The sequence below is a fragment of the Mirounga leonina genome, unplaced genomic scaffold (genome assembly GCF_011800145.1).
Source record: "Mirounga leonina isolate KUSES-001 unplaced genomic scaffold, KU_Mleo_1.0 Mir_53, whole genome shotgun sequence".
NCBI lineage: Eukaryota > Metazoa > Chordata > Mammalia > Carnivora > Phocidae > Mirounga > Mirounga leonina.
This window is the reverse complement of record NW_023270807.1, coordinates 84,798,029-84,813,691: the sequence shown is the minus strand read 5'-3', so window position 1 is coordinate 84,813,691 and position 15,663 is coordinate 84,798,029. Positions and strand designations below refer to the sequence as shown.

General features: G+C 37.9%; 1 long non-coding RNA gene across 1 annotated transcript in view; it reads right to left on the bottom strand.

Annotated features, from left to right (window-relative positions):
• The window catches only part of LOC118000779, a 59,556-nt gene that overhangs the window by 18,911 nt on the left and 24,982 nt on the right, over window positions 1-15,663 (bottom strand). The window contains exon 3 of the long non-coding RNA XR_004676555.1: window positions 1,432-1,506. This is a non-coding gene — a long non-coding RNA (uncharacterized LOC118000779). The remainder of the gene's footprint in view (window positions 1-1,431; window positions 1,507-15,663) is intronic.

The following is a 15,663-nucleotide window of genomic DNA, read 5'->3' as shown; positions in this document are numbered from 1 at the left end:
CCTATATTTGCAAATGGATCAGATAATCAAACTATCGCTAAGAAAGTATAAGTACAAAGTTGTGAAGGAATTCAACCTTTCATAAATTTTCAAGACAATAGTAAAATAATCTGTTTTATAATTTAAATACAACAAAACCGAAGCTTCCTGCATAATCACTAGACTATAAATTCATAGCGGTGGGAACAATGGATATCTTGTTGACCATGGGCTACCAGGGACCCAGCATGCTGCCTGGCGGGTAAGAATTGCACAACAAATACTTGTTGACGGACTAGCACATAAGGAATAAGTCCTGACAGAAAAGTCAGTTCAGGGATGTATCTTTCGCTAAGGGGAATGTCAAGCACAAGCCGTGCTAACTAGACGTGCCCTTCAAGGAAATGACCAAAAACACATACGTAATTCAGAGAAGTAAACACCTTCAAAAATTTTAGTAGAGCTGTCTATGTCCAACACCATGTGAAGAATTTTACAACTTAGAAATCAGTGGTTTGAATAAACCCAGAGCCTGAATAGCTATTTCCAGCTTTTTAAATGTGCAAAACACATTTTTCCTCTTCAGCTTCCAGGAACGACTTGAAGAGTCAGCATCATTTCAGGAATTGTTTTCATGGCCTTACTCTCAAGGAATAGACAAAGGAAAGCCAAGAAGAATAACAACAACAACAAAATCCAAATACACAAGTGGACAGTTCAGATACACAAGACCAAGGATTGATACAGACCAGTCCAAAATGGAACGGTTTTTGGGTCACCAACCTCTAATCATACCTGGTATGGGTCTACTTCTTTTTTTTTTTTCCAACTGAAATATTGCTATGTAATAAAAATCAGGTGTAGGATAGAAAGTGAAAGATAAAACTGGTGAGAAAGGCAGGGTCTGGAGGGTACACAGTCTGTTATGACATACAGCGAAGGTGAAACTTTTAGAACAATGGTGATTCCTTGGATGGGTATGATAAGGTGTGTTTTGAGGGGTTTGAGAAGAGTTGTAGGGAGAACACTCACATGATCCCTCTGTCCCAGTTTTAGAATAGAACATTACTCATGACCTCAGAAGAACTCAGAGAGCCCTTCCAGAGAACTAGCTCCTCTCTCCTCTTCAACCAGAAGTAACCCTGACCTCTACTATGACTGTGTTCCTCGAATCTAGGCAGAGGCTTATAAAGGTCCCAATCAATGTAGTTTGTGGAAATGATGCCGTGTGACTACTTGAGGCCAGGTCATAAAAAGGTTGTGGCTTCTGCCTGGCTTTTTCTCTCAGGACCCTTGCACTAGGAGCCCGGTCTCCATTCATGAAAAAGCCAGGTGACATGGAGAGGTCATGTGTAGACGTTCTGGTTGACAGCTCTAGCTGAGCTAATGGCTGGCACCAGCAGTGAGTATCAGACACGTGCGTGAAAGAGACCCCCAAATTGTTCCACTTACAGCTTCTGGTCTTCCAGCTGAAGCCCCCAACATGCTGTATCTGCTTTCTCTGTGCAAACTCATGACCTACAGAAACTGAGAGATAATAAATAATTATTGTTGGTTTAAGTCATGTGTTTCAGGGTAATTTTTCACACACCAGTAGATCACTAATGCAACAGTTTGCTGTATGCTGTAGGCTTGGTCTATAGGTCATATAGATCCTCACAGATGCGCACAAACCTTGAAATCTTAACTCATTTGTGAGATAAATTAGAGATTTCTTCTGAACCCTGAAACCACCATTTACTTATAAAAGCATACACGCTTTAATGGTGAATTCTATAACAAAAAGGTTTTTCATGTGTTCAAGTTAATCCTTACATTTCAGGAAAAATTGTGTGTGCGAGTATGTGAGTAAACACTATAAATAGACTTATATGCTATTATATATATGTATAAGAATGTGTGTATATACTATGAATATATATACATATAATAATTAGCCTTGGTTCCAGCTAAATTATGTATCTTTTCATTTCATAAAAAGTGATGACTACAATCTGCCTTTAGGTAAACTATTAATAGGATATATCTGAAAAAAGTTTGAAAATTTGTTGGATGGAGTGGGGGGTGTGCTAACTTGTAACTATGTGTGAGTGGCCTAATTTTATGAATATTTTCATATGATGGAGCAGCCAGAACTTTCTCTTACACATGATGCTTTTCTGCTGAACAAACTTTAGGCAAGACCTTCTGTTCTGTGAATTTGGTCTTACTGTTCCTATTGTCACATCATCAATAAATGGCAAAACATTATTTTTTTTTACATGCTGACTACTGATGAAAGACTTAATATGGGAAAATCTGAAAAGTACGCTCAGGATATAGGGACGAAACCACTATGAAATGCTACAATTGAAGAAGTCATATGTTTTTAACTTCACTGAGTTATCAGTGTTTCTAGATCTACATTTCTTTCCACCAGATATTGTATTTAGACTTATAAAGCAGAACTGGTAAGTGAAACACTGCCATTTAGGGACCAGAAGATCCAATTAATGACTAGTAGGTATGTGGTCTGTAAAACCCACATAATTCCCTTGCTGGCCATTTCATTCAGTGAAGTGGTCAGAAATAGCTCTTTAATGCTAATTCCTGCTTAGGAGGTTCTCCATGCTGAGGACCATGTTAAATGGAGTAAAAACAAAAGACTTCCCCTTGTAACCATAGTCAAGCTCAAATCCCATCTCTTCTGTAAGATTTTCCCAACTGCCCTGATCTCACCCTGATTCCCTGCTGCTAGGTGCGGTGCAATCTGGCACTCTATTACATATCATTCTGTTCTCTGATTCACAAATGCATTGCAATACCTTCACTTCTGTCAGCTCTCCGTGAGCAAGAATGGCTTCCCGCTTCTTTCCTGTTCTTCAAGACACCAAGTTTAGGGTTTAGGACATATCAGGCCATGAGACAAATATTTGCTTTTGGCTTACTCATTTGAAAACATGACCAGATAAAAATGTACTTAGAATCAGATGATTTTAATGATGATGCTTATACTGCTGATCCTTAATAACATATTTTCCTTCTGCCCAATTAGTATTTTCTCATTGGTCTCACAATGTGTAAGCATCAGAATGAATTTCTCAGTGTAATTATTAACAGGTTACTTGGGCCCATTGTCCTTTAAAATAAATGTTTTCAAAAGGGTTGGGGAACGATAGGCAAATTTATGAAAATATTCAAGAAATTTCCCATAGTAAGCATTTTGTTGAGTGGTTATGAGTCATTGGGTAACAAGCAAGGCAAGTTTCATATGGAAAGAGGGGTTGGATTAATTCATCTCTAAGGTCTTTTCCACCTCTTTAATATTCTGACATCTTCTATTGAGCAGCAAGGGCAAATCTCAGATCATGCTAATGAGAACCTTTAAATTAAATATATTTGCAATATTTGGATGTATATGTTGGTCTATAAAAACCATGATCAACAGCAAGGTGGCATTTTTTTTTTTAAGATTTTATTTATTTATTTGACAGAGACAGACACAGCGAGAGAGGGAACACAAGCAGGGGGAGCGGGAGAGGGAGAAGCAGGCCTCCCGCCGAGCAGGGAGCCCGATGCGGGCTCGATCCCAGGACCCTGGGATCACGACCTGAGCCGAAGGCAGACGCTTAACGACTGAGCCACCCAGGCGCCCCGCAAGGTGGCATTTTACTGAACCAGGCCACGACAGTACAGACTGAAGAAGGCTCCAGTGTGTCTTCATATTTCACTGATGAAAAACCGTCTGAAAAATGGTGTTTATAAAAACATTCCTTTGCTGATTGTCTGCATCCCCTGCAGGGTTCAAGTGAGGGGTCTAAGAATTTGTGGAGGGTAAAGGCAGTGATGGGTGAATGCATCCGTTCTCACCATTCTAGAGGTCATCCTTAATAAGGCCACTCTTCTGTGGGAGGTGGAAAGGAATCTGATGGTGCCTGTTTGTTTTCGCAGCCTGCGGCCTGAAGATGCACACATCCAGGCCAAGGCTAACTTGTGTTTCCATAACACTGTGGGAAGCTGCAAATGCAAGCCACACGGGCTTGTCCCCAACTTGTGTACAAACAGCCCTCTGCTTCCAGAGATACCGTCCCTAAGTCACCTTTCATTCATTAATGATTCATTTTAAAAAATTAAGGAAAGAAAACGCCCAAGAGGTATCTTTTGTATCTTAATGATCAAGGTTGATCAAGGAGATAAAGACTTTCTTCATCATTATCATCATCAACACCCACAACAGCAGAGGCCGCAATGCCAACAGAACACCCAGAGAAGTTAGGTCCCCAAGGACTCCTTACAATCCTCAGAATATCAATTTGTTGCTGTCCTTGACATTCATAAACTTATTATTCTGAGAGACGATGTTCAAATGGTCCTCAAAATTAGTTCTCTACCCATTACTGAGTATAATTATACTTTGTTGACATAAATCTCACAAATTCTTCACAAATCACCTGCTCAAATCCCCAGGTTCTCAGAATATAAGGTATCCGCATAGTTTGAATCCAGAAGGGATATTAAGCAAAGTTAAGCACCATTATATTAAAGGGTTTAAAAGTCTTGTATATAGAATGTCTAGCTGCCTACAAACCATAAGAATCACAGCTATTCTGGAATAATGTATTAATCCTTATTAATTGCTTCCACCTATTTTTCTTCATAGCATACTCTGATTTTTCCTTTGTATTACTATTACTTCTTGATTTTGGACACACTTTACATATGTATTCATTGTTTTACTTAAACCATCAGTGGAAATTTCTGGCATTTTGTCAAAAAAAATTCTCTCTTGAACTCTGTTCAGACTTTTGCTGGCCAAATTAGTAAGCGGGCATGTGTCTTTGAGCAGGGCCTTTCTAGCCATTCATAGCCAGCTATACCAGCCACACAAAATCTTGTTTTTCTGAATTGGGTATAGGCATAAAAATCATAATAGTTAGCCTTTTATCGTTAACCATTAACACCATGTCAAGCTCTATACTATTTTATGTGCACTAACTCATTTACACTGTATCACAAACCTGCAGACTAGGACCTGTGATTATCCTCATTTCTAAATGAGACATAACAGTTAAGTGACTTGCCCTGTCATGAAGGGAATGCAGATTGGAGGTGAGATATATTGACATAGAAGCGTAGCTAGAATAGTGAACTAACTGTACATCTTTGTGATATCACATTTAATGGTTTTACTTTGTAAGAAAATCCATGAAACACAACTATTGATTATGGCAGTATGGTGGACAAGGGTTTCTGAGCAACTTCCTGCTGAAAACAACTAAAATGCTGACTAAGACAAATACATCAATAAGCTGGCAGTAAAGGAAAGGATAATTAGAAGGCAAACACTAGGTGAAAGAAAAACCAGAGGGGTGACCTGAATTCTACTTTTATCTTAAGAGTAGTCAGTAAAACCTGATGGGTTTGAGCTTATGAAATGAAAAGATATATAATTTACTGAAACCAGGGAGATATATATATATATATATATATATATATATATATACACACACACACACACACACACACACATATATATATACACACATATTTTACATATATATATAATGTATATCTAGATATATAATGTATATCTATCTCCATTCGTAGCATAAACACATATATACATATATACTAGCATATACATTTATTTATAGTAGACACACTAGTAGACACACACAACTTTTTCTGAAATGTAACTATTGACTTGAACACATGAAAAACCTTTTTGTGATAGAATTCACCATTAAAGCAAAAATGTTTTCATAAGTGAATGATGGTTTCAGGGTTCAGAAGCAATCTCTAATTTATCTTCAAATGATCTGACCAGGATCTAAAAACTCTGTGTGCCTCTTTGAGGATCTTTGTGACCTACAGACCATAAAGTCTCTGTAAGATATGCAGCTGTACATCAACTGGGAGAAACATGAGAAACTGTTTTCTAGGCCTAGATAATAATTATCTTTCAATATAACTATCCCTGTGGTAGGTACAAAGAGAGTTTTGATTTTTCTAGAGATCCTTTTTACAACTTTATTTATTAAATAAATGCCATGCACATTTTGCATCTTTGAAAAGACTTTTGGTGTAGGATGTTGTTTCCTGGGTAGGTCAAAATATTCCATCTCCACAAAGAGTTCGTAGACTTGTTTCTACTTGATCAGTGACTTGAGTAATTAAAAACCCTGCGTATGAGACCGGGGTTGTTACCAACATCCAATTTAGGAAAAATAACTCTCTTGGATGAACATTTTTCCTTCAGGGAATAGTTTAGTCACCAGGCTCTTGTACCTCATTATTAACTCGCCGTTAGCTATTTTTTTTTTTTTTTAAGATTTTATTTATTTATTTGACAGAGAGAGACACAGCGAGAGAGGGAACACAAGCAGGGGGTGTGGGAGAGGGAGAAGCAGGCTTCCCGCCGAGCAGGGAGCCCGATGCGGGGCTCGATCCCAGGACCCTGGGATCATGACCTGAGCCGAAGGCAGACGCTTAACGACTGAGCCACCCAGGCGCCCCATCGCCGTTAGCTATTTTAAAAATGATTTACAATCACTTGCAAGAACTGTTGTTCAATAATTTTTGCTCACTACTGACAAACACAAAGGTATCACAGGATGCTTCCTCAAAACACAGACCCTTGGTTTCTAAAGTTGAAAAGAATATTGTAGCATCTTTCACTGAGGTTTTGATGATCTGAACTTCTTTAACTAGATGCAGTCTGCATTCAGCTCATACCATAGATACTAACTCAGTTTTTGTTAAGCAAACAAAGAAACAAATATTACCTTAAGAGAATTATACTTTTTAAAAAAATCTATGCTTTAAAGAAACTGAAATGATTTGTAAAAACTTTTCAATGATTCAAAATTTTTTACACTAAGAAAATAACTATTTAGAATATAAGTAGCTGAAGAATTTTAGGAAATCAAGTGCCGGGAATACAGCAATGAGAAAAGACAAACTGAAGTCTGGCCTTCGTGGAGTTTCCATTCTGGGAAGGGAAGGCAAAAGCACATAACATGTACAAGCATATTTATACTCCGAAATGTGGTCGTGACATTTAGCTGTGACTACCCTTATTTCTTTTCCAAGGGTAAAGAAGAACAGAGAAGGCATAATTTAAAATTATTTATAATTCTTTTTAGACATTCCAGAGAAGTCAGTCAAAAAAAAAAAACAAACAAAAACAAAACAAAACCCAACCAAACTTAAGGTAAAAAGCTTTTTTTCCCCCTCAGTCAAAAATAACAAATGAATGAAAAAATTGTAATAACTACCTACCTGTGAGAGATCCACATCTTTGGCCCCACAGCTAGGCCTGCCGTTTGGTCTTGTTTGCTCTTTTATCAATATCTATAGTTTTTGTTTAAGTTCGTTGTTTCGATTGATTTAAACCCAGGATTATGTTAACTCTTTCAGCAATGTTTTAGTTATTTCTGTTAAATTACCTATTCATTTTGACCACTCTGTGTACCAATTAATTATTTGCTCATCAGTTAGTCTGACTTGATCAGACCACATTAATCTTGTGGTCTACGAAGTTGGACCCTTGTTTAACTGAACCCTGAGGCATCATGATAAGGTTGTTTCTCAAGAAATTTGAGTTGTTGGTTGCTGCCCCATCTATTAACAGGAGTGAAAGACTGTGGTTGATAAGTAGGCTATTACCAGTCCCAAACCTGTTACATAGGTCAGGGGTCAAACAAAATTGAAAACCTCAGTGTAGGGGAACTGCATCTATGACTCTCTCTTCCATATCTGGAATGACTTTGGTGCTATGATCACTCCAGTTGCTGAAAATAAAAGGCTCCAAGCTATGATCCCACCCACCTCTTTGTCCCCAGGGTTAGTCATAGGCCTGTACTACAGGCTGGTGCTCCCTATTATTAGTTCTAGAATAAGTCATCCAGTACATTTATTCCCCCAGGCCTTAGTATAAACTACTTTCCATGCAAAGGCCAATGCCCAGCAAGAACTCTCACTGCCTTCCCACTGAAGGACATATACAATTTAAAAGAGTGTTAAGGAGACCATAAGTATTCTAGAGCTATGGAAAGACTCTCAGGACCATGTAAGGTTTTCCAAATATTTGTGATTTGGAAAGTCTGGGGTCAACCAAATATTCCTAAGTCAAGGACAAGCCCCAGGACTCAGCCTTCTGTCTAGGTGTGAATTTAGTGGCTAAGAGCGTAGGTAGTCCTGGGTTCATATCAACAGCCACTAACTAGCTATGCAGTCTGTGGCAAGATATCTGCCCCTCTATGCCCTTACTCTATAAAACGTTTGTATGGTTATCATGGAGATTTATAGGTTAATGAATAAAAGAAAGCAAGCGCTTAGCTCAGCATTCAGGAAGAGTTTGCTATTATTATGTTGTTCTAGGTGCAATTTTATTCTGTGCCGGCTTTCAACTCCAGAGTGAATGTCATCTAAAGCCATTTATTTCAAATCAATATTCACAACACATAACTGGGTGGTAAAAATAAACAAAATTCACATTAATGAAGAATAGAACAGAACATATTAAAGATCACCATATAAAATAAGCATGAGTATACTGTACCACATGATGCCTGTAGTTGACAATATTGTATTGTTTGCTTAAAAATGTGTTAAAAGGGTAAATCTCATGTTAAATGTTCATACTACAATAAAAAAAGAGAAAAAATTAATAAAAATAAATAAGATTTGAAGCGCCTGGGTGGCTCAGTCATTCAGCGTCTGTCTTCGGCTCAGGTCATGGTCCCAGGGTTCTGGGATCGAGCCCCGCATTGCGCTCAGCGGGAAACCTGCTTCTCCCACTTCCCCTTCCCCTGCTTGTGTTCCCTCTCTCACTGTGTCTCTCTCTGTCAAATAAATAAATAAAATCTTTAAAAAAATAAGATTTTAAAATAATAAATTCAGTTTCTCGGGAAAAAATAAGCATGAATATTCATTCTTCCATGAAAATTTGTTTCAGATTATATATTTGGATGGAGTATATATATATGTGTGTGTGTGTGTACATACATATGTATATACCTATCTCCTGGTGTAAGGTGTATTCCTTAATGTGAATCATATCCAAAAAGCTAGAGAAGCACTGATCTAAAGTCTACGCTGTTAAATTAATTTGTTTAGTCTGATAGAATGAACCTCTGTTCTTAGTGGAAAGGGGAAAGTTCATCATGCAAAATATCAAATGGCCCAGCAGTTTTCATTTTGGTTTTGTTGAATTAAATTTGCTGGTAATGTGGTGATTAAAAAAAAATGGAAGAGGCTATATGTAGGAATTATGTTAAGTGATTTAGCTTTACATGAGCCAATGGCTTCATAAGATTGGCTCAGGGTCTGTGAGTTCATTGTGTAAAATCAGGTATTTTGTGCCAAATATACCCCTTCCAAGATGAAAGCATGAAGCCATAAATCACATTACGTCGGGGATTCGGTGCGGTTGCACTAGGCTGCACTGTTGACATGGGGGCAGATATACAGTTGGTGAATAAAAAACGTCCTAAAAAATAAACAGAACAAACAAATTCTTCCTCTTCTTCTGCATCTTTGTCCTCATGAATGTGTTGTATATAATACAGTAGTTTGGCTTTTAAACATTAGCTTCAACGGATTTGTGTTAACTGTATCAAACAGATGAAGGGGATTCCTAATGAAGTGGCTAAAACTGATTGCATAAACATTCTTGGTAACTAATGAAAACAGTCCAAGAGTCTAGGGACCTGATTCTTTCACCTTTCCCAGCTCCAGGGAATTAAGGTCTCACATAACATGGGTTTCGTTCAGTGTTTTCCACTCCAACAGAAGTTTTCTTTGTAAGACTCCTTCAAGTAGCATACCAATGGGGCTAAGGAATGACTTTTAAAAGATCTGTTCTGTTTTTTTCCCAGATTTTTCAAATATATTAGCTTTGGTTTCAGCTCATCTTTCCCACAGAAAAAAGTGGGAGGAAAAAGTGCTTGTTTTCATCTGGCCTGGGCTATGATGTTTTCCTTCAGTACAGAGAGAAGTTGAGAGGCCATGTGTCTGGGTCACAAAGATAGATCTCAGCTGTGTTTTTCAATGTGCAGGTAGGTGGTCTCAGCCTTCTTGGCAGAACACAGTAGTCATATAATAAAATGACTCCAGGGACAAAGTGCCTTTGTCAACCTGCCATCAAAGACAGTGATTCTTCCTCTCCTAATATAACAAACCTTCAGAAAACCTCAAATCCTGTAGGGTTAAGACTTCCAAACGGGTCCCTCCTTGAAAACAACAACAACAACAAATAAAAAAGATTCCTTAAGATGTGTACAGATCACATCAGTGAAACGTGAACTGTACCCGAGTTATGGAAATATCACGTGAACAACACAAGAAGCACACCCGTGATCCACAGCTTTGGTGTGCAGGCTGTTGAGAGAATCACATGTCAGCCACATAAACTCTATTATAAAGCACTAGAACCACACAAGCTAGGTTATATTAGGCAACTGATAAGGAGTAAACTTCTGCTAATCATTCCATTCATAGGAATGAAGCCATGACAATGTTGTGATCAATTCAATTAGATAGGTCACACTTGCCTGAAGAAATCTTTTATATGATTTATATATTTAGAGATCTCGGACTACACAAATTATGGCCCTATAAACTGTTAGTGGCTTGGTGAAGGTATTTAGAAGTCTTAACTAGCTCCACAGGGAATAACCAACTGATTAGCAGATTTTTATGATAATGTGTTTCTTTCATCTTGTTTACTTCAGCTCCATTTCCCTGCATTATTTTTATATGTGGCAAAAAAAAGCAAATAAACCAGGTACTGAACTCTCAGTTCCTTTGGCATTCGTGCATAAATGCTCAATAAAGGGCACGATGGAACTGAGTTGCAATTTGGGATGCAACTATAAAAAGAAATATTCCCTCTCCCAAGTCTAGGAGGGAAGACAGATTGAAAGGTGACGCAAATAACATTTTCAGGTGCTTATATAAGGGGTGGGCTTAACTCGTATTTCTTATGGATGCTTCTGTAGCCTAGTTAAAAGAAGCATACAACCAGAGTAGAAGTTTCTGGGTTAAATAACCCCAAGAGCGTAAAGCATTATTTGCCATGGTAGTGAGGGGTCACTATTCAAATATAGCATCTTTATAGGAGATTACTACTATTATCTGTGTCTTCATAGTCATATTTTTGCTTCCACAATATATTGTGATTTTAATCATTTTATGACCAAACTTTGTCATATCAATGGCTTAAATTTACATATCACCTAAACGTCTTAAATACTACTACTATTTATACTTGCACTAGCTTCTTAAATGGCAATTCAGTCTACATTTCATATTAGGAAGAGAATAAAATTAATGAAGAATAGGTTATGAGTTCAATCCCTGGCAATCTAATTTCACATACTTCTCCTCCAAGGCCAGAGAAAGCAGCTTTGTCCCGGCTAGTCTTCTCACAACTGTCCTTGGCCCCACAGTAGATTGGATAGGGAATCAAAATAGAGTTCTATTACCAATGCTGAGCACACTACTGAAATCCTAGGACTTAGAGACAGTGGGTTCTAAATAAGAACATTTTCATTTCTTTTCATTGATTATCAACAATCTAACGGAGTCAAAGATGCTGAGCCAAAACCACAGAGGCAAGATATGCCTATATAATTTCTAACTGAAGAAACAGCTTTCCATAGCAGGAAAAAATGCAAGTATTACATGAATCTCTGAGAATCTTAGTATTTGGAGGCAAAATGGAGTTTTGCTCCACCTCCACATAAACTGTTATTGGTACTTTTACTGTTTAGTGTTTTGTTCAGTGTGTTTTTCAGGGGTTCCAGTGATAAGCTTGTCTTAATGGGATTCCATGATCTGAGAGATCTCATCAATAGGAAGTTTATTCTAGTGTGGTTCTTATGTTTTTAACCAGACATTTTTGAGGTCTTGATGAAATCCAACTATTTCTGTGTGGACCACATGAATTTTATGGGAGTCATTCCAGTTATTTTTATTTAGGGAGGAACCTGCCAGGAATTTCTTTTACCACAGAGCAGACACTTTTTGTGATTGTTATTTGTTCTTTGTAGAATACTGATAGAGTTTTTGATGTGTTAAAAGTCCAACAGAGCTGAGAATTTAAAGGTCATAAAGGAGAATTTGAAGAGAATTTAAAGGTTTATGGAAGAGAAAATAGTTTCTAGCATGGCAATTGACAAAATGAAAAATGATAATTATAAGTTTGGGTCTCATGATTCACTGCTATTTATATAGATACTTCAATTATTTTAACTATATTGATTGGTAAATTTGGTAAAAAAATCAATAAATTCATGAAAATAATTATTCATACTGGTAGTTTAATCCCTCACAGATGAAATGTTGATTTATTTGACAATTCATTTTTCACTTTTCTATTATCTGACTTTTTGGAGCTAAGAATTAATCTAGAGTGGTGAGGAAAAGTCAAATCTAAATGGAAAACATCCTAATTGTATTTTGATAAGTTTATTGAACATAGAGGGTAAAACATAAAGATATCAGGGCAGGAAATAGCATTGACAGCTCTTTGTAGAGAAGTAATGGAATAGTATGGAGGACACTATATTATTCATATTGTTTAATCATAAAAGAATAAATAACAGGAAGGAAAAATAGAATTAAAAAATTTCTTTCATCATGGTTTTTTCTAATCTCACATTAACCTTAGCTCTCATATTCATCTCTTCAGAGACCTGCAAATGTCCTACTTATTTTTCTTTATCCCTTAGGTTTTTTGTTCTCTCTGCCAAAAATGCTTCTCCTTCCCCTCTGGTCAATATCTAACGCACTCTTCAAGTCCTCGTCCTTCATAATACCTCCCTTGACTACTCTTATCCACCCTGATCTCAACCTTTACTTCCATGAACCAGAATTCTCCAAAATAGAAGAATTGAAGCATTTGTCTTACAACTTTAGTAGATTGCAAGTGTTTAGTGAAACAAAGTCTTGGTTATCTAACAATAAACCAGCTCACTAGTCCCAAGAAGTATTAAAAAAACCCCACAACAATCAAAAAACTAATGTGATAAAAAGCAAGGGAAGACATAATAACAAAAGAAAGACAGAGAGCAGGAAAGGTGCTGGCAGTGAATAGATAAACTAAACATGTGGATCAAGTGAAAATGTAGCTTAAAAGAGGCAATGACCCAGCATGTCTAGCAAACAAAAAATTATGAGACATGCAAAGAAACTGGAAGATATAATCCAAAATCAAAAGAAGAATCAGTCAATAAAAGAAGACTCACAGATATCAAGGTGAGACCTTTCATCAGAAAAATGGAAACTATAAGAGGGAAATAAATGAAAATTATAGAATGGAAACCACAGTATCAGAAATGAATTCATGTGATGGGCTTAATAGTAGACTGGACACTGCTGAAAAAGGATCAGTGAACTTGAATTTAAAGATAGACCAATAACATTTATGCACACTGAGGCACCAAGAAAAAATAATGCAAAAAGAAAAAGAAAGAAAAGAAAAAAAGCCATAAACTGACCAGTGTCTGAAATCTGTGGTACTTAACAGATTCAAGTTTAGTGAACCCCAGGCAAGACAAATATAAAGGAAACCAAAACTAAGTACATCATAGTCAATCTGCTAAATGTTAAGGATAAAGTGATCTTGATAGATTACATTCCAGGAAATATCAATAAGAATAAGAAAGGCTGAGTTCTCACCACAACACGTACCCTCCCCAATGTCCATCACCCAGCCACCCCATCCTCCCAGCCCTCTCCCCTCCAGCAACCATCAGTTTGTTTCCTGAGATTAAGAGTCTCTTATGGTTTGTCTCCCTCTCCGGTTTTGTCTTGTTTCATTTTTTCCTCTCTTCCCCTATGATACTCTGCCTTGTTTCTTAAATTCCGCATATCAGTGAGATCATATGATAATTGTCTTTCTCTGATTGACTTATTTCGCTTGGCTTAATACCCTCTAGTTCCATCCAGGTCATTGCAAATGGCAAGATTTCATTTTTTTGTTGGCTGCATAATATTCCATTGTGTGTGTGTGTGTGTGTGTGTGTGTATACCACTTCTTTTTCCATTCATCTGTCGATGGACATCTGGGCTCTTTCCATGGTTTGGCTAAGGTGGACATTGTTGCTATAAACATTGGGGTGCAGGTGCCCCTTTGGATCACTACATTCGTGTCTTTGGGGTAAATACCCAGTAGTGCAATTGGTAGGTCATAGAGTAGCTCTATTTTCAACTCTTTGAGGAAACTCCATACTGTTTTCCAGAGTGGCTGCACCAGTTTGCATTCCCTTTCATGTTCATCCTTTTGCATCTGCTGATGCATGTACCATTTGCTACCCCTCATGACCCCCTGGAGCCATACCATAAGCCCCTGGATTGACCCCTGGATAGATTCTAACTGCCACCCAGCCCGCCACCCCATTTCAGCAGGAAGCAGCCAGAGTGGTCATTGTCCCATTCCCTAGTTCCTTAATGGCAGTTAGGGTTACTATTCCAGGGGGAGGAATGAGTAAGGGACAGGTGGGGCTACGTAGGGAGAGATAGATAGGGGGCTAGGTGATCAGGCTCACAGAAGTCCCAAAAATGTGGAGGTGTGGGGAAACCAGATATAAGGGGACAAATCAGACCACCCTGCCCTAGGCATATGGTGAGGGGTGGGGGACTGCTGCCTTCCCCTAGGTGTGTGGGGTGGGGGACTGCATGATAATCACCTGTGACCAACAAAGAATAACCAGCCCCTAAAAAGGAAGTAAGCCATTGAAGGTATTACCAATAGAGATTTAAGTTCCCTGGTTAGCTTTCTATAAAAGACCAACCCTCAAGGCCCCTTTGGTAATACTGTCCCAACCCTGTTGGGACCCCTCTCATCCTTGAGAGCTTTTTCTGTATCTTCACTTAATAAACTTCTTACTCTCTCTCTCTCTCTCTCTCTCACACACACACACACACACACACACACACAAAGAAAGAAAGGCTGAATTCTCATTAGAAACAACAGAGGCCGGAATACAGAAAGATGACTTTAAAGGACTGAAAGGAAAAAAAGATAATATCATATTAAAGCTGACCAAAGAAAAATCAATGCTGAGAGAATTCATTTTCAGCAAATCTGAACTACAAGAAACACCAGGAGTTCTTCTGTAGAAAGGAAGGTGATACTTATAAAAACTGTTTGGCAGGTATAAATAAGGAGTATCAGAAAGGAAACCATCCACAAATCATCAGAAGAATGATAAACAGAAGCCAATCTATCTTCAGTGTAGCTTTGAGACATCTTGAAACCTCAGGAACATACACACACACACACACACGCACACACAGAGAAAGAAAGGGAAAAAAAAGAAAAAAGAGAAAAGGAAGGCTACCAAAATAGAGCTCAAATAAGGGTATGTAATGATGGAGGAAAGGAATGACCCAACATTCAGTCAATGCTGCTGGACCAACTTTCCCCTAACAAGTAGCACATAAGATGGTTTCTAAATAAAAACCTTCTATTTACAACCATGGGAATGCTGTATAGACTGCTCTGTGGAGTTTCCATGGACTCCATTTGAGACTAAGTCTTAAGAGCTGGGAAGTCTGAGATGCAAGGGAAATCACATAAACAAACCACATTGACTATTTCCAACATGACTCCCCATAAACTAACCTTAGCCTAGCATGTAGAATGATCTTTTAGTCTGTCACCCAACTTCCACTTATATTCCTCTATAAACTAAT